Consider the following 19,975-nt stretch of genomic DNA (forward strand, 5'->3'; position numbering starts at 1 on the left):
ATGGTTCTTCTCACTTTACGATTCACACTGATTCCCCGGGGGCAACTTTGGTAAGAGATTAAGTTTCTCACAGCCATCTGACTCAGATGTGCGTGCATGTGTGAAACAAACTAAGTGAGATAGATAAATACAGTAACAGGAGTGAGAAAAAAACAGATTAGTAATGCGTACAGTAAATCGCTTTTCAACTGCTATCACTGAATTCTCTGCACTTCTTAAAAGAAGGAAGTTTGGGCAGGGCATACTGAAGGGCTCATCTTTTATTGTTGTTTTTAAACAGCCGATAAACTTTAGTAATAAGCCTGCTATGATTATAATTTTTCTCTATTTGATTATATGCAAGTGTGAATTTATGAAATACTGCAGTGAAGTACTTCAGTGCTAAATATACCTGGTCCCTTTCAACCAATACAACATCTCCAGCTCATCGCTATGATCATAGTCTGGATTCTGCAAAAGGCTCAGAGCTTTGTTTGTGCCAAATTTTGTCACTTCTGAGGAGGAGACGTTTTTCATGTTATGAGAAAGTTGTTTACACTCGTCAGATTGGGCCCTGGAGGCTTTGAAGCTTGTCTCCCGATAGCCATTAGCACTGGCCATTTCATTTCCCTCACGGTCAAGGTCACCTCTACGGCCCTAGTATCCAGGCAACAGCCTGAAGACACAACAAGGGTCATCAATGAGCGAGAAAAGTAGACCTCAGACGCCACCACAGCTGCCTTACAAGTCATTAGAGACTGTACTAGACAGGAGAGTATCAGTGCGGTTAGAAATACTCTGTGAGTGTCCGTTTGATGGTTCCTGTTTCGAAACTTTGTTGGAGTTTGACGGACATGATGAAAGCTGTGCAGAGATGGAGAGATCACAACTCAACAGAGAAGAGTCTTTGATTGCTTACCTAACAAAGATGAGATGATTTCTTCTCCAGACACCAGTGGGGATGCACAAACCATATACGTACACTGAGGAGAAATGACAACACAAAATTGAAAGTTAGCATCTGCATAAGCATCCAGGATTAAGATGATTGGATTGATCATGTTGTTTCGAAAGACTAGTTTTGGCTGATTGAAGAAAGTCAAATATTATGGTTTTAACATGTCAACGTGTCCTTACAGTCTAACTGCCAAGAATCTCTTACAATGCTGACCAATAACCAGTAATATAAATTGGGACTGTATTATTTAGAATTAAAAAAAAATCTTGTGAAAATCTTTCCTTAATAACAAGTAAATATGACATCCGCTTCAAACATTGCAATACTCATGATAACTTTTGTTAACTCTAAAATAATTAAATCCCCTTCACTAGCTAATTACTCTTCGACTGCAATGCAATAGAGATATACAGTTACCGCAAACACAGAAGTTCAAACTCAGAAGTCTAAAGTTGGCTGTTCGCTTGTTTCTCTGGAGCATAAGGTCTATATCACAGAGCAGTGCGCTCTCATTATAGAGGGAATCTGATTGAACAAAAATCTTTGTAGAGAAGGATGAGTCATCAATATTTCTCCTCCATTTTCCCAAAACAGAAAGTCTGTCTGTGAAATTTTAGCCTGTCTGTGAAAGCTTAACTGTGTCAACTTTCAGCAGCATACTAGCATAATCTTTGTGAATATATTTCTTTAATTACAAGTAATGGTTCCAAATTCAAAAATGGACATGATTCAGACATTTGAAATGGACATGATTCACGAGTCAGTGAGGTGTTCCTAAAAACTCTTCTGAACAATTGACTTGCTGATTGAGTCTGCTTCAAATTGCTAACCAGTTTGAGACTTTTCATATATATATGAAAATATACCTGGTATATATTCATATATATATATGAAAAGTCTCAAACTGGTTAGCAATTTGAAGCAGACTCAATCACCAAGTGTATATATATATATATATATATATATATATATACACACACACACACACACACACACACATATATGTAAAGTTATTTTTACACAATATAGATATCACAATTTTGTTCTTGCACACTCTAAAAGATACAATTAGACAATATCTAATAAAGGGACAATAACCTAATATAAGTAATGTAAAATAATGCTCTATGTAGAAAGATATGATGGATTCAGCTGTGAACCTTTGGTTTATTCATACTTGCACCCTGGCATAGGCATTATATGGTGTTCCTGTGGCTCAAACAGCACAGCATGGCACTAACAACATTCAGACCACCACTCTCATTAAATAAACATCTATTTGAGATCATCATTGAGGTTCCTGAGCAGTCTGATCTCATCTAGGGCACAGGGTGAAGTAAAACCACCACTGCTGATGTCAGATGACAGAAAGCTAACTAATGCTTGGGAAGTTAGAAGAGGTCTAGAGACTAAATTAACACATTCTGTATCCAGCCTACGTTTCTATACACAGAAGTCTGGAATCACATCATGTGAATTTTAATAGGTATGCGGATACAAAATACATTCCAATAATGCATTAAGGATGAAACATGCATTAGTAAGTGAGTTTCAACAACAGCAGTAAAGCACACATGCTCGGCCCTGAACAGTGTGTATGTGTGTACATGTGCGCAGTTCCCCCTGTGGCCCATTTTCCCTCTCTTTTACTCAAGTATAAAGAGCAATGGCGCAATTTCTCTTATTTTTCAACCAAATAGATCAGAATGGAGTCATCAAAGCCCCTCCACCGAGGATAAATCAAACAGGATACGCGGAGGAAAGGCAAGGACACGCACACGCTCAGATAGAGGCAGGCAAAGTCACACAAAGACAAGCAAACGCACGCAAACTAGGAAGTGATGTTGCAGTGGCTAGTTAATCCACACAACCAGGGGAAGATGTGAAGCCACACACACACACACACACACATCTTCACCTCTCCAGACCTTGTGTAGGATGGAGTTTAATGATGACAGAACGGGGAGAGAGGAAGCATCTTTATGTGCAGAAGTAGGTCTTAGTGAACTCTGCATAGGATGAGGTGACAGGCTTTCTTTTATTCTGTCGCTTTCGCTCTCTTCCTACACTCTCCTCCTATTTTTTTGTCACCACTCTCTCACAGAAAACTGAATATATGGTAAACCTATAATAAAGTTCTCCATAGGTAATATATAGCAGGTGAAGTAAAACATTTTTTTCAGTTCGCCTAATATGAAAATTGTGTTTCTGCATACAGTGTGCCGCCCACCCAGAGATCATGTCAAAAGACATCCATTGGCATTAAGGATGCATATGTCAGTAACATATCAATTATTGGTTGATATTAGATATTATCGTCTATCAACATTGGTAATCTAAAATGTAATCTAAAATTCAAGTAATTAAAATTAATCTATTAAAACAATAATAATACAATAAACCATAATTAATTACACTGTTAAATGTAATCTTTAGAAATTATAACTTTTTATGCAGGTTTGCCGTTCATTTACACGACAACGGCATTTTGGGGGCCTGAAAATACACGTTTTTGAAAACGATACCGTTATCGTCTCAGTTTAATCGACAAAAAGCCGAATTTGTAAAAACGGTGATGTCATATGCGTATAGAGTAGTGTGTCTTTACAAAGTGACAACGCCAACTACTGGCCTGGCAGAAGAATAGTACAGCGATTTTAGTCGTTTTCACGGATCAATTTTAATTACGTTGTCATTTGTACGCAAAAAACAGAAATTAAAAACATTATATTAATTCGGGCATAAGTCTGTGGGATTTTTTTTTTTTTGTTTCCCTGGAGAAAAACCATGAGCCAATCATTTAAAAAAGTAATAGCACACTTACTCAACCAGCCGCATAATTTAAAGGTATTGTTTGCTTCCACATTATAATACAAATGATAAAAAACATACAAAACACAACAAAAGATTCAGATCTTTGATTACGACACACATTATACTGGTGATGAATTTCTGTAATTAGGATGTAGCCAATGTATTTTTGAGTTGTATTGTTGGAGTTAATTGTGTCTGGAACATCTGTGCTGATTTGCAAGTAACAGACAAATGTCAGACCATCTGCTACCCAATAGACTAATGAGAATAAAACATCTCTCACACACACACACACAGACACACATCAATTTTCAGCCATCCTATTGTGGGTTGCACTACAGCCATATTTTATACAACAGTCCCCAGACAGCCATTCAAACATCTTTATGCGCCAAATGCATCTTATAGAGCTATTTGATTTGTAGTGGGCGAATCAACCCTAAAGCTCCAACATCACTTTTTATCTACTTACGTGGCAAATAAGATCCGTGAAATATTACTTAACAGCTCTAAAATTCAGATATTGGGCCAGTGTCCACTTTCCTGTCCATTAACACCAAAAATGGACTCGTATACCTGAAAGGAAAGCGGTACCCTAAGGAATCTCGACATACAGAAATGTGCCTGTGGCGAACTCACTGAATCACACAAACTCATTGAATCACATTTACTGCCACGTTCCCTGTCTAACAGCGTCCGGCTACATGCATAATGCATGAGGTGAGAGCAGCTAGCAGCCTTGAAAGCAGGAACAAACACAACGTGTGAAACAGACTCCATGATAACACCCCGAGTCAGGCAGGCAGGCGACAACGTACTATAGCTCTTTTTGTCTTTGCCTGCATGTCTTTAATTCTCTCTACTTCTTGTGACTTCCTAAATAAGGATGATTCCACACCTTCATATGTGTGCTTACACCCAAATTCAAAATAAGCATAGTTATAAAAAGAGAGAACAACAGTCTTTAAGTGAGACATTTTTGACTAATCGTGCAATGAGAAAAAACAACAACTAAAAACAAAAGATCCACAGGCCTTGAGACAGATGATGAAAATCCTGTCATTACTCACCCTCATGTCACTCCAAAACCATTTGATTTCCTTTCTTCTATGGAACATTAAACAAGAAGAACTGGAATATTCACTACACATTTTATATAGAAAAATATATAGATAATTATATAATTATATAGATGAAATACAAATAATTTAGTAACACTGGTAAATTCTGTTGCTATTGTCAACCACAACAATAGAATTATTAAAAATGATTTTTGTCAATTGAAATAAAGTATACTTATAATAAAGTATAAAAATAAACATTAATTTTTTCCTTGGCAACTAACTGAAATAAAATAGGTTGGAAGTACTAAAAGTACTATAACTAAAATTGAAAAAGCAAAACAAAGCTAATTATAATTATAAATATAAAAAACTAATTTGAAAATTTTTAATTTTAAAAATTAATTTTTAATTTTAAAAATTAAAATGAAAACATAAAAAGGCTAATTTAGGATATTAAAGGGATAGTTCACCAAAAAGATATCCATATTTAACTGTATCGACTAAAATAACTAGCTTCCGGCAGACGGCCTACGCACCGATTTACTGTGAAAGAGTAACGCTTGACCTGCCGGATAACATAATGATGTACGCGGTTGCCCAGCTCTGTTTGTTTGAACTGCGAGAGGCGTCAAAGCTTACGCTACTCCTTCGTCATACGTTGTCAAGTGTTGCTCTGTTGGCGTAAGTCTACTTGCATAGGCCGTCTGCCGGATGGACTTCCAAAAGCAAAATCCCATTCACCGCCATTATAAAGCTTGGAAGAGCCAGGACATTTTTTAATATAACTCTGATTGTGTTCGTCTGAAAGAAGAATGTTATATACACCTAGGATGGGTTCAGGGTGAGTAAATCATGGGCTAATTTTCATTTTTGGGTGCACTATCCCTTTAATACTATAATATAAATAATCCTAAAATGCTTTTAGTAAATGTCAAAATAAATATATAAATATAAAAATTTACTTGAAACTATTTATTTCTATTTTAAGTCATTTTCAATTTGTTTAGATAAAATAGTATAGACTTTTAATAGGCCATTAATTAGTTATCGGTTATCCTCATTATCAGCTTATCTGTATCTGTAATTTTTTATATATCACTGGATCCCTTATATTCATGCTGCTCTTTCCATATGATTAAAGTAGAAATTGACAGGTATTTTTGAGCTAAAAAGAAAGGGTGAAAAAAGTGCAAAAAGGGAGAAAAATACTGTAGAGAAGCTGTCAATCGAAGCAGGCAATCTCTGTTTCCCTGCTGGGATAACAGAGCATTTGATGGTCCTGTTGGCAGGATCAGTGCCACTCAGTGGTGCGAGAACACTGCATCCCCTCAAAGGGACGTTTCAGGTTCAACAACTTAAGATCCATCTACAGCATTGCGGCATGTTGTTGATTACTAAAATTATTTAGACATGTCCTTTAAAGACATGTTTATAGCTCATAATTCTGACTTTATTTTAGAGCTGCACCATTAATCGTTAGAAAAATCCTGATCTCGATTCAAACACCCACACAATCTTATTCTTAAATGACAATGATTCGGCTAAACTAAACGTCTACTAAACCTTTGACAAGTACAATTACAGCGAACATTCAGATCTGCATTGGCGCTGCCGCTGATCTAGAGAGAACAGTATTCAAGTATGAAACAGCTTCACAAACAGTCTTTTCAAACACACAGTGGCATTATTTCTGTGTTAAAGTTATTCAAATGATCATAGAAGAACTTTGATAAACGTTTATACTGTGGATATAAACACTGATGTCTATGGAAGCGATCAAAATAGTGTGAATCACCTTTTGAAACTAACATGATGCTTCAAATAAAGATAGTATCAATTACATAGTTACACCAGTAGGTGGCGACAAGTTAGTTAAAAATGTTATGTTTGGACAGAATACGAGACAGAGTTCTTTATTAAATTCATAAAAGACAAAAGAATTACAGGAATACTGGATTCTAAACCTCAAAGAAATGCCACAATCAAGACCTCAACGCAGATATGAGGGAGAAACACCCAGAAATACCTCATTTGTGTCGCTCTCAAGTATAAGGGGCTTTCCTTGCCATTAATGCTTGGATAACACGCCTATGTCTCCTTTGATTAATATTAACGGCTAGTGCGGTGGCTGAGATATACATAAACCTACCAATGTCCGGTGCCATGATTTTTGGAATGACTTATTGCGAGAGGAAAAAATGAAGTTTTAGTCGCATAACATCAGTTAATGGAAACGCCGTCATTTCGCAATAGTTTTTTGTCGACATTTTGAAAAAAATCGCAAAAGTTTTGCGCAAATCTGTAATGGAAATACGCCTATTGAATCATTCACTCAAATCAGATTTTTTTAAAATAACAATAAAAAAATAATTTAAAAAAAAATATATATTTTTTTTATTGACTGCAGTTAATGTTTTGTCAGAACCTCTAGTAAATAACATGATATTTTGTAAGTTGTCAATTCAGAATCGTGGGAGAATCGTGATCTCTATTTTAACAAATAAATTGTGATTCTCAATTTATGAATCGTGCAGGCTTAATTTATTTTATCAGAATTATAAGATATTAACTTGCAATTGAGATGCCAGATAAAGTCGTAATTACCATTTTTATTGTTTTATTCCGTGGCAGAAATACTTGTCCATACGTGTCTGTAAACTTATTAAATACTTACAGTTAGGGGTGTCACGATTCTCCAAATCCTCGATTCGATAAAATTTTCGATTCTAAGGTCACGGTTCGATTAGATTCTCGATTTTTACATTTACTTTTTTTAAAGCCGAAACCGGCCAATCAGGATGCTCTCTGTCTTACATGCGCTTCATGAGGCACAAACGCAAGGTCTCTCGCTCTCTCCCTCTCTGCTGTGCGCATTCTAGAGGGTTTGGAGCACAGTTTTTTCTGTCTCGCATGCGCGCTCTTGCTCGCTCACTCTAGATTCCGGGAGATTTTAACTAATTTGCGTGCATCAGGGAGCCGCTATCAATATGCGGGAGACTCACGGAACTTCCGCGAGACTTGGGATGTCTGCAAACTGTGGCTTTTTTGAAGCGCGAACGTTGTCAGCATAACTCACTGGAAATCCAAAAAACATCCACACATGCGACTTCAATGAAAGAGGAGGGGGTTCAAGTTCTGTCGATGGGTCTCCTGCATCTGCAGTTGCCATGCTATCTTTTGAGTGGCTGTAGCTAAATTAGAGGAGGTTGACCATAGACTCGCAGAACTTCAACACGCGTGTTTTTCTCCGCTTGGCACGCCGACCGGACGTGACATGGGGGCGTGGCAGCATCGACGATTCCATTTTTTAATTCGAAGTTCGAGATTGTAAATTAATTTCGATCTGACACCCTTACTTACAATATACCGAACCTATAAATGACTGAAAATACACTGCCAATTCAATAACAAATAATTGTCTTTTATTAGGTTTTCTTTTCCTTTATTCTTTATTTCTGCCATGGCAACTTTTGTGAAGAAGAGCTAAAAATGCTTCTCAGAATCACACAATTATTCTTTACCCAGCACCACTGAAGAAAAAACATGTAAGACTGAGCCTTCCTCTCTAAACCCACTGAATAGAATAATGGGTTCCAAATTGCCAGAACTCAGTAACAATGCCCCAGTAAGGGGGAAAGACTCATTATATGTGCTTCAAGTAATACACCTTCCACATGCCCAGAGCAAGTGGTCCATTTAGAAAAGTAACAGTAGGGAAGCACAGCGGTTTCTGCTGGTTATAGAAACTCTCTGTGTGTGTGTGTGTGTGTGTGTGAGTGTGTGTGAGAGAGAGAGAGAGAGAGAGAGAGAGAGAGAGAGAGAGAGAGAGAGAGAGAGAGAGATGGAGCAGAAAAAGGCCTTAAAAGGACTTTGAGGGTTGAGGGAATCAGTTTTCTGTGGATTAGATGTTGCCATGTACCGTTGCCCTGGATTATTTCTCATGCCCACTGTCTGGAGCACAACCTACTATACTAATGACATTAAAAACATCACTGTCCCTCATGGATAAAGAGGCACACCTCTCTTAGTATTATTCCTGGAGTGGTTCACCTGTTCACAAAAACAAGCCGTGTAGCCTCAGGACGACAGCGCTCTGGGGAAAGACCTCACCACACCTTAGCGTGACTACGGTTCTGTCAGCCTCAGTTGGCTAAACCTACAGGTTCTTCTGAAAATAAGTCTCAGAAGCTGGTGTGGTTCACAGAGACATTCCATAAACTCAACACACCCAGAGCCTGTGTGATTTTAAAGCTGCATGCAAAACCAACACTGGCAGTGTTAGGGAGTAACTAGCTAAACGTAGCAACACTATATTTGTCACTTAGCATTTTTTTAAACAACCATTTTAACTGGCTGGCTCCATGTACTGTTATTGATGAATAGTCCTCTCATATGTGGCATTGGAAAGTCTGATTCATTCAAGTGAAGCAGTTCATAAAAAAATCAGGATTCACTGAATAAAATAATATGCTGCATTTAGGTTTCTTTTTAACTCTTTCCCCGCCATTGACTGAAATTTACGGCTTTCTGTGTTTTCTCTGTTATATGGTAGGGGGCGCTATGACATTTATTCTGAAAGAGTACTGAATTTCCTGATCAAAAGGCTACACCAAGAACATTTAAAGGGTCACTCCACCCATTTGCATTAAGCTTTCCATTGTTAGAAACACAGTTATACTATTGAATGGTCGTGCAACACTCTCTCATTTTCCCCTGAGACGAGAGTAATCCTCTATTTACCTTTTTCACTTCCTCCTACAATGACGCAAAAATCGTCTTTTTACGTCATTGTAGGAGGAAGTGTAAGAGGGGGGGGGGGGGATTTCTGTGAAGACTACAAGCACTAGATCTCACCCTTTCAAACCCGCCCATAGGGGACTGGACCTAATGCGCTAACAGACCAATCACAGATCAGTGCCAGTGCGTTTGATTTCACCGGCAGAAACTTTTTGAAAATATGGACGAAGGTAGGCTTACTGAATACGCAGACGGATGCATTATGGAGGATTGGGATTACACATAGTGTCAGCCATCTTTTTTGGAAGGTAAGCTAGCAGGCTCTTGTTCTGTGGAGAAAGCTGAGTAGTAACTTTAGGGGTTACCGTCCTCTTTTTCCCAGACATGTCCGGCCGTCAATGTCCGGGATTCAGCTTTTGCTTTCTGCGGTCGCCATTCATTGTTTACATGCACAGCTTTTGTTTCAATCTAACTGAATTCATTCTGATTGGTGAATCTGAATATAGTGTTTACATGAACGCTAAACAAGTGATCGGTTGATGTGGGTTTTAACATTGCTAAGAAAATTCCCGCTCCTCCGTGAGAGATACGAGACCGGTGCGACTCACAGGTGTCGCTCATCAGTAATCACGTCACCGGCCTCGCGTCGTTCTCCACACGGCCTTCACTCGTCCTGCTCGCCACAGTAAACATGATGAATGGCGACTGTAGAACGCAAAAGCCCAATCCCGGACATTTTTTAGCGATCTCGAAACACATTTTCGGGCAGACTCACGGAGACTCACTAGTAGCCTAGACTTGTTGTTTAACTACTGCGCTCTGTTACCGGTAGGCGTGGCCTCCTAGGGCAGCGAAGCAAGTGCATTCTGGGAGTTGTTGTCTTTCATCCACATAAGCCAAAAATACATTTTCTGTCTTTTCTCAGTCTAGAAAGCTCCAAATTCAAAAATAATTTCACATTTCTTCTATATATATTACCCATTTTAAATACACATTCATCTTTCCAGAGGTGGAGTGACCCTTTAACAAATATTGTCTCTCGTGACATAAACCCCCCCCCCCCCCCCCCCCACACACACACACACCCTCCATTCCTCCAGCTCCCATCCATCTCAATTTTACGCTCCCTTTTTTCTCTCCTCGTATTAGGTGTTTGCAAACCCTCAGGATAATGCGATGTCAAGTTGCATTCAGCATTAAATGAGCAAAATAAATAAACAAATAAATTCAAAGACACAAAAGTTAAGCAAACTGACACGAAATTAATGATATTTCCCATGTCTTTCCCCTGTCTCCTTCGTGAGACGTGAGCGGAGTGTGAATGATGTCTGAAGACATAAGATGGAAGCAAGAAAAATTCTTGTCTTTATAAAGTGGCATTTCACCTCAGAGAAGGGAACAGAAACCGAAAAACAGGAACAGACTTCCTCTCCACACAAAGCACTTCCTTCAGGAGACCTGAGAGGCAAAACCCAACAGGAACCTGAAGAGGTCTCATTAACCCTCTTCCAAACTATTGAAGATACTTAATTACTCCCACACCTAATTACATTTACTTGATTACACACAATCACTATTACAAGCATAATGAACAGCTTGTCTAAACACAGAAGAGCCCAAGCCTAGAAAGAAAAAGCGGAGGAGGGAAAGGTAGTCCATTCAGTAGATTTAAGCTCTCACAAATGAATTGAGATGAATGGATATCAATTCCTTTCCCTCGTGTCATTTCAAACACATTCGACATTTCTTCCACAAAAGAAAAAAGTGATTATAAATGCTCTTTCTGTGCAGTTAAAACCTTATTTCACCACATAAACACCATAGAAGTAGTCCATACTATTCGTAACCAAAACAAATGACAAGACACAACTGTGTTCAGTCATGCTTTGCTGATGTGTTAACAGAGTGAAATATGACTGGTCAAAGGCTTACGCTGACCCATGAATCCAAGTGAAATGCCAAGGTCAGTGCAGGCCAGGTAAGCAGCACCGCACACAATGAATGGTTGAGTTGGAAGTGGTGCCAACACTACATTTTCTCACAAGCTTAATTATTTCTGTTCTCTTTCTCTTTCTTCCTCTCTCTCTCAGATATCGATTGCATTAGAAATCTAATGTGCAAATGCATTAAACTTGTTTTTCATTATATAGCACCCTGTCTTTCTCTGCTCTTCTCCTGATAATAAAGCGTCCGGCTCTCAACATTTCCGTTTGATTCAACTCGTGCCCGTCTGTCACTCTCTAATAAAGCTCGTGTCTCAGAGGAAAAGAAGGTAATGAATACAGCTCTGCTACAGTGGCCTGCAGGGCACCAGCCCTGACTCAGCAGAAAGATCCTTTTTGCTCTAGAAAGCTTGCTTGTATTTAAAAGCGAGTACAGACTTTCACCTCGCTGACAAGGTGTGTAATAAATTAAAAATCAATGCGTCCTCAGGTTTTCCAGCCGGAAATTATTGCCCCTGATTTTTGTCAAGGTATGCTGTCTCTGAACTGATGGCCATGACACAATGGTTACTATTTACAGTAATAGAGTAGAGTGGCATTGTGGCAAGGTTTTTGCCTTCTGGGTGAATAGTGGATTTGTTGGTTGAGAGATAAGCAGGAAAGCTTCGGTTATTAAATGAGTTCATGCTGAATTGCTGTCCCATTATTTTCTTCCCAGTGATTCTCGTCTCTTATATTAAACTCTGGTTTCATGGCCATGAGTGAATTTTCTTAAATCTGAAATATACTCTCTACACAACGCAAACGCTTTTAGCTACTTAAGCACGATTTCGTAATTTCACTTGTTCAACCATCTAGAATAGGTATTTAAATTTAATTTAAAAAGTTTTTTTGATATTTATACACTACCGTTCAAATGTTTGCATGCACAGTACTATTGTGAAGCATTCTTCCAATTTGAAATACCTGATTTCTATTTGGACATATTTTAAAATGTAATTATGATCAAAGCTGAGTTTTCAGCATCATTACTCCAGTCTTCAGTGTCACATGATCCTACAGAAATCATTCTAATATGAAGATTTGATGCTTAAGAAACATTTCTCATTATGATTATTATGTTAAAGGACAAGTTCGGTATTTTACATTTAAAGGCCTGTTTTAAGAACATTTCTGATGAAATAGAACGGTTAAGATTGAAACTTGGACAAATGCTGCTGTCCCGAGAATTTTCGGTTTCTGTGTTAGCCTGCGGAAGCAGTGGACTGAGTCTGGAGTAGAAACATCCAGAGCCACCGCGCACAGGCGTGTGCAGGAAATGGGCTACAGGTGCCGCATTCCCCAGGTCAAGCCACTTTTGAACCAGAAACAGCGGCAGAAGCGCCTGACCTAGGCTACAGAGAAGCAGCACTGGACTGTTGCTCAGTGGTCCAAAGTACTTATTTCGGATGAAAGCAAATTGTGCATGTCATTCGGAAATCAAGGTGCCAGAGTCTGGAGGAAGACTGGGGAGAAGGAAATGCCAAAATGCCTGAAGTCCAGTGGCAAGTACCCACAGTCAGTGATGGTGTTGGTCCACTGTGTTTTATCAAGGGCAGGGTCAATGCAGCTAGCTATCAGGAGATTTTGGAGCACTTCATGCTTCCATCTGCTGAAAAGCTTATGGAGATGAAGATTTCATTTTTCAGCATGACCTGGCACCTGCTCACAGTGCCAAAACCACTGGTAAATGGTTTACTGACCATTACTGTGCTCAATTGGCCTGCCAACTCTCCTGACCTGAACCCCATAGAGAATCTGTGGGATATTGTGAAGAGAAAGTTGAGACGCAAGACCCAACACTCTGGATGAGCTTAAGGCCGCTATCGAAGCATCCTGGGCCTCCATAACACCTCAGCAGTGCCACAGGCTGATTGCCTCCATGCCACGCCGCATTGAAGCAGTCATTTCTCCAAAAGGGGTGGTGATGGCGCAATGGATAAGACACATGCCTTTGGTGTGAGAGACCCGGGTTTGAATCCACTGTGAGACACCAATGTGTCCCTGAGCAAGACACTTGACCCCTAGTTGCTCCAGAGGTGTGCGACCTCTGACATATATAGCAATTGTAAGTCGCTTTGGATAAAAGCGTCAGCTAAATGAATAAATGTAAATGCAAATGTAAAAGGATTCCCGACCAAGTATTGAGTACATAACTGAACATAATTATTTGAAGGTTGACTTTTTTTGTATTTAAAACAATTCTTTTATTGGTCGGATGAAATATGCAAATTTTTTGAGATAGGAATTTTGGGTTTTCATGAGCTGTATGCCAAAATCAAAGAAAGTTTAATTTTTATCATTACATTATGGAAAATAATGAACTTTATCACAATATGCTAATTTTTTGAGAAGGACCTGTAAGACCAACAGAACAATTTTTAATGGAAAATGTTAGCTGAACAATTAAGTAACATTCACTTTTGTTCTGACCAACTAAGGGAAAAAAAGCATTGCAGTAAATCAAACCGTGCAAATTATATTTTGTTCTCAAATTGTTAATGTTAACAACATCAGCATTGCGTGACTACATGTAATGCCCTTCCGATATTATACTTGTTTTCGCACGGGCCCGGTTGCAGTCTCTTTATTTCTGTAGCAACTCCGAAGTCTGAACAAAGTTTTTTGCATTTTACAACGGGTGATACTCCACTTGTCACTGGTGATTGTTGTTTGAACCTTTCTGAATCCGCCATCAAATTGATGTTTAATTATATCATGTGCTGTGAGAAAAGGTTATAAATCTACACCTCCAACATCCCCACACATAGCCTACTAGCTGGGACACCTTCTTTATGTGTACAGATGTGACGTAATGACAGAAAGACATGCTCCCGCAGATATCCACCAGTACCACTGGAATTAAAAACATTATTACAAGCTAACTATTTTGAATTGATTAAACAGACAAACAGACAAACAAACAAAAAACAGACATTTCTCAAGTATCTTCCTTTATGTTCCACAAAAGAAAAAAGTCGTACAGGTTTGGAATAATATTAGGTTTAATAAATAATGACAGAATTTAAATTTTTGAGTGATATATCCCTTTAATTATATGAGACTTTCCTTTGCTGAATTGGCCAACAGTGCAGGAAAATCATGACTAAGTAATGAAGTGAATGATGATATATGACTTCATGATGGAGGTGTGTATGCACACATCTAGGGAGCGGGGAGAATAACATGTGGGTGTGTATTCTGTTGTGAAGGACTACACGCCTGCGCACATATATATATATATATATATATATATATATATATATATATATATATATATATATTCAAACCCAATATATTGAGGTTTGCGAAGAGATAACGTTTGCATCTTCGAATCCATTTCAGGGAGTGCGTTCTCGAGACACCAGGCACCGTTTTATGCGGATGGGTGGCCGGAGAGCGTTAAAGGTTTTTCTGTTTGTACGTTGTCATGTTAGCGGCCCCTAAGTTAATAACTAATGATTTTCGCAATGAAAGTGAATCAATCAAAAAACTTTAGCTGGACAATAACTTTGTCCTAGAGCTGTGAAGCCTAAACAAAGCCTAAATAATCTGTTACAGTAATTTCTATTATCACTGTAAAGCTGCTTTGAAACAATGCATACTGTTAAAAGCACTTTTTAAATGGTGACTTGACTTGACCATTCGCATGTAAGTTAACTCGCAGGCCGCAGCCGTTCCCACAATAAATACCCAAAAGATCAACAAACTTTTCATTTTGCTTATTCACGCTCGTAGCCTGCAGATATACGAGGCTTACAATGGTGAGGAATTGCTGTCATCTGTCTGTATTGGAAAGAGGGGGCACAAGGCAAAGGAACAGTTGCCAAAATTGGGAACAGGAAAGGACATCAGTGTACCGTGACGAATGGTCACTACAGCGGAGAGGGCACAGATTCGGAGTGAAATGAGAAAAAGAGCTTTGCCATCTCTATTTCAACTACCATTCCAGCTAATTGCTCTGACTGAAGCGTTTAGATAATGACACATAAGATAATGTTATTTTGTTTTAAATATTTCATATAAATATAAACGTGATTCAGATGAGATTTTGAGTCGTGTTGAGAGATTTTTAGAGAGTGTTATAACTTTAAAGAGATAAAGGATTGGTTCTTGTCCAGGTTTACATTTTTAAGTTATTTTTGGTGGAGTAAAGCTTCTAAAAAGCAGATCACAAAGGCTGGCTGAGACAATAGTGCTGTCAGGGTGTAGTGCAGGCAGAAGAAGATAACGAGTCCAAAGTTCCCATGCAAAGCATTTACTTACAATATAATAGAAACCGGTACAGGCAGGCAGAAGGTTCACAAACACTTACTACAAATACAACATATCGGACAATGAACCAGGCAACAGACGGGGCTTAAATACACATGGATGCAGATCAGGGAAACGAAACACAGCTGACGAGACTAAAGAGGTAACAGGTGAGACAGATGAACTAATGAGGGTTGCCATGGAAACAAATGAGTGGCGGGAAAACAGAACAAAGGAAGACATGTGACTAGTAACAACAAGACTACCCTCCCGGTAGGCGCGTCCTCGCACCGTAGATAGACCAACTGCGGAGAAGGGGGGGGACTCAGGAGGAGAACGAAGAGCAGGTGAAGGGCAGATCGAAGGAAGGAGGGACCAGGGTGGAGCAGACGATGCAGGCGGCCAGAGGGGAGCAGGCTGTGCAGACGGCCAGGGCAGAGACGACAAAGGGAGAAGCAATGGAGGCGGCAGGGCTGACGACTCCAGGGGGCCGACTGACAGGGGCAGAGCAGGTGGGAGAGGAGACCAGGGTGGAGCCGCAGAGCCGACGAGCCTAGGCGACGCTGAGGATCCGGCGGGACATGGTGACGCCGCTGGCTCTGGCAACCGAAGTGCAGGTAGGGACACAGAAGAGCCCGGTGGAGAGGGAGTGAGGACCAAGGAGGAACAGAAGGGAGTGAGGAGTCCAATGGAGCTTGGGGGACGAAGGGACGAGGCGTAGCAAGAGGAAGTGCAACACTGGACAACAGCGTAAAAACAGTGCCTTTGTCTCTAAAATTAGACAAAATGATGTTACATAATCACCATTGGAAAAGGTAAACGGGCCTAACATCGATTTCTGTGGAACCCCAGTGGTGAGGGTGGAGGGCAAAGAGGGTGAGTCTTTCAAAATGACTTTATATGATTTTATTTAATAAGATGTAAACAAAGGAGAAGCACAAGTCCAGAAATATCCATCTCTGCTCATTTGCATATCAACAGTTCATGGTTAACATTATTGAGAAACATTGACACATATTGAAGAACTGGCATAGTTACAACAAACCAACACATTACTACAAATCAAATGATGACATACTAGACAACATTCAACTTCCAATAAAGATTCACATAATTTAATTAGAATATTGTTTGATTTCAAGAATCAGATTTAGCTTAATTTAATTGAGAATAAAATCCTTAAACGCAAGGTTAGCTGATCAAGTTTTGTGCATGAAAACATATTCTCTCTACATCAAACCTTTCTTCTCACAGTCCCCTTCAGGGGTGAACACAGTAACTGTACATACTCCACATACTTATGCACAATACGAGTCCTTTCTATATTTCAAACTAGGGTGGTTTACAGCATGTTTTATAGCATCAGCCTCTCCGCCAAAATTGAGAAGTTCAGTCACGCTCTGCCCTCATAGTAAGTTATGGTGGGTGCCATAAATAACAGTTCCAGCCTTTATTATATTAAAACGCTGAGTCCGGCCGGTTGCTTTTTACATCAGTTCACTCAGACCTCAATGATAGATGTGTTTCTATCTGAATAACCACTCTGTTTAGGTATGTCCCAAACTCTTAAACAACTTTGTAAAATCACATCTGAAACAAATGTATCTGAGTAAAAATGCAGCACCTCTTAACTATATTTCCCCTAATTTAGTTTAGCCAAACTTTGTGTAGTACTGAGATGGTGAACAATGAATGGAGCGTAAAATTAGCCTTTCAGACTAAACAGAAACACACTCATTGAAGTCCACTTCACAAGGGACTATCGAGCAATTAGAACATATCCCAAAAGTATCCACACAAGAAGTCTTTCCTCAAACCACAAACGATTTCTTAAATTGTGAAATACCTCAAAAATTGAGTTTCATTCTTCATCCCAGAATTGCATTAAAATTGACTTTGATGGAGGGTTCTTTCTATTCCTCTGCACCACTGCTTCAGACACAGGCAGGCAGGAGCCTTCAGGTAGTTCAGAGATCAATACCAGCTCTAAGCCCACTCTGGATCAACCACACCTGAGACTAAATCACAGCAACACTCACTTTGGCTCAGAATCATATGCATCAAACTGTATTCATCATTGATCATTCCCTGCCTGTACTTTGTCATCTCCGACAACTCTTCTCGGAGCTTGAATATAATTTAAGAATTTTAACAACCCTTCCTGACTTGCTGACACAAGGAATTGTGAGTGAAACAGAAAGAAGAAAAGAATATGAAAATGTTCTTATTTCTCTCTATCTATTAATCTTGAGGTACAATCACAAAAAGTCTTTAATTGACATAAGATGACTGTGGCACAAAAAAAGAGCTTAGCAAATTTAAAAAAAATTATCAGGAAGTGAGACTGGCTCTACCTTGAAGCAAAAAGACTTGGGTCTTGTCTGGTCTGAAGGGATCATCCATGTTTGTGTCTCTGTTTACTATGAATTAAAATAATAAGCAATATATTCACTATCTGGCAGTGTTGAATATTTGATTCAAATCCAATGCTGTTAATTTTCTATAACTGGTCTATGCAAATGCAACAGGTTAGCCACATTGTAGTTTAATTTCTGAAGGATCATGTGATGCTGAAAATTCAGCTTTGCCATTAATTTTTTTTTGATTACTTTTAAAAAAATATATTGAAATAGAATCAGTTTTCAGATATTTTAATATTAAATAATATTTCACAATATTACAGTTTTTACTGTATTTATGATCAAATAAACAGCTTTTGGTGAGCATAAAGAGAATTATTTCAAAAGCATTACAAAAATCTTACAAACCCCAAACTTTTGAACAATAAGGTACGCTTCAGGATAACAGGATTATTCCAACGTTTAAAATCTAGAAAGTGTGAGACGTGGTCGGGTGAGTGGTGTGCATGGGCTGGCTGTCCTAACCAATAAACAAGATAACAAAGAAGAAATCCAGTTAATGTCTGCTGTATATAACCTTTCCAGAAGGTGCGTCCGTAAAAAAAACCCATACAAATGTCAGTTGCAAAGGCTCAGACCTGTGTTAAGTGTGTGAAAACTTGTTTGAACAGTCTTAGGTAGGAGTCAGTCATCTGCAATATAAAGGCCTTTGTGCTGAAATGAACCACAAAAAGATTATCATATCATATTCAAATGACATTCAGCACCAATTTTTATAATCCTGTAATAAATGCTTGATCTGCATAAATCCTTCTTTTAAAACATTCCTTTAGGAAAATAAGTCCATTTTCTTATCTCCAAATTTGTCTACTCTTGAAGGCTCTTTTCTGACAGCTGCTCTAGCGCACAAAGTGAAACGTGGATGAGTGGCTCTTTCCTCACCGGACTGCAGACATATTAACCTAATTATCAATGATTTCTATCTTCCTGAGGGGCAATTTTGCAAGCAATCAATTTGAAAAGAGAGATGCCGTATTAAAAGACAATTTAATAACAAGGGTACAATCTGTGATGTCTACTGGTTCAGAAAACATCCAGCTGATATTTGGGGCATGACTACAGAAAGGACCCTGAGCGCACGGCAGATTGATGATGCTGATGGTGATGGAGGTCAAGCCCAGGCGTTCAGAGTTAAAGTTCAAGATGATAAATCGAAAAAGGTTGTGCCCTGAAAGAAACCCTTGGGGCATATGACAGTGAGACATTTCTAGTTTCTAGACTAGTTGGTTTATATGTGGGCGAATCACAAGAAAACATTTACAGGTCACTTTTAAACCCAAAATCAAAAAAGAGTGATTGATTGATTTAGCATTGTGACATTATTATTATGACTATTAAGCGTTTAGTAAATTTAGACTTTGATATAATATAATATAATATAATATAATATAATATAATATAATATAATATAATATAATATAATATAGAAGCATTTCTTATTTTGGTTTTTGGGATGAAATATGACATGGTTTATGAGATTTACTCAGAGAATACACTTCTCTTCTCTTCTCTCCTCGCCCTCACACACACATTATTCCCGATGAAGCAGATGCATTATTGCTCTGCTTTTTTAATTATACATGAACCTTTGATCTGAATCATTAAAAGGATTTGATTAATTAAGGAAGTTCATTCACTCAATCACTCATTTACTCTCTGAAGCATCTCTCTTTGTCCCATCAGTCATCTGCCGTCCATCTTTGTTCTGTATGCACATTGCACAACCCTCAACCTGCTCACCTGTCTCTCACTCCCTTTAACCCAAAT

At 38.7% G+C, this 19,975-nt stretch overlaps 1 protein-coding gene across 8 annotated transcripts in view; it reads right to left on the minus strand.

Moving 5' to 3' along the window:
• Nucleotides 1-19,975, minus strand: part of sulf2b (sulfatase 2b) — a 134,660-nt gene that overhangs the window by 82,896 nt on the left and 31,789 nt on the right. For 5 of the 8 annotated variants that reach the window (XR_013196955.1, XM_077214084.1, XM_077214080.1 and 2 more), the window contains exon 3: nt 899-962. The exons of the other annotated variants lie outside the window; for them this stretch is intronic. The gene's annotated coding sequence lies outside the window, so the exon portion shown is untranslated. The remainder of the gene's footprint in view (nt 1-898; nt 963-19,975) is intronic. 8 annotated transcript variants of the gene reach the window in all.

The sequence above is a fragment of the Siphateles boraxobius genome, unplaced genomic scaffold (assembly GCF_051911475.1).
Source record: "Siphateles boraxobius isolate OS27281-9 unplaced genomic scaffold, OSU_SipBor_1 68, whole genome shotgun sequence".
Taxonomy (NCBI): Eukaryota; Metazoa; Chordata; class Actinopteri; order Cypriniformes; family Leuciscidae; genus Siphateles; species Siphateles boraxobius.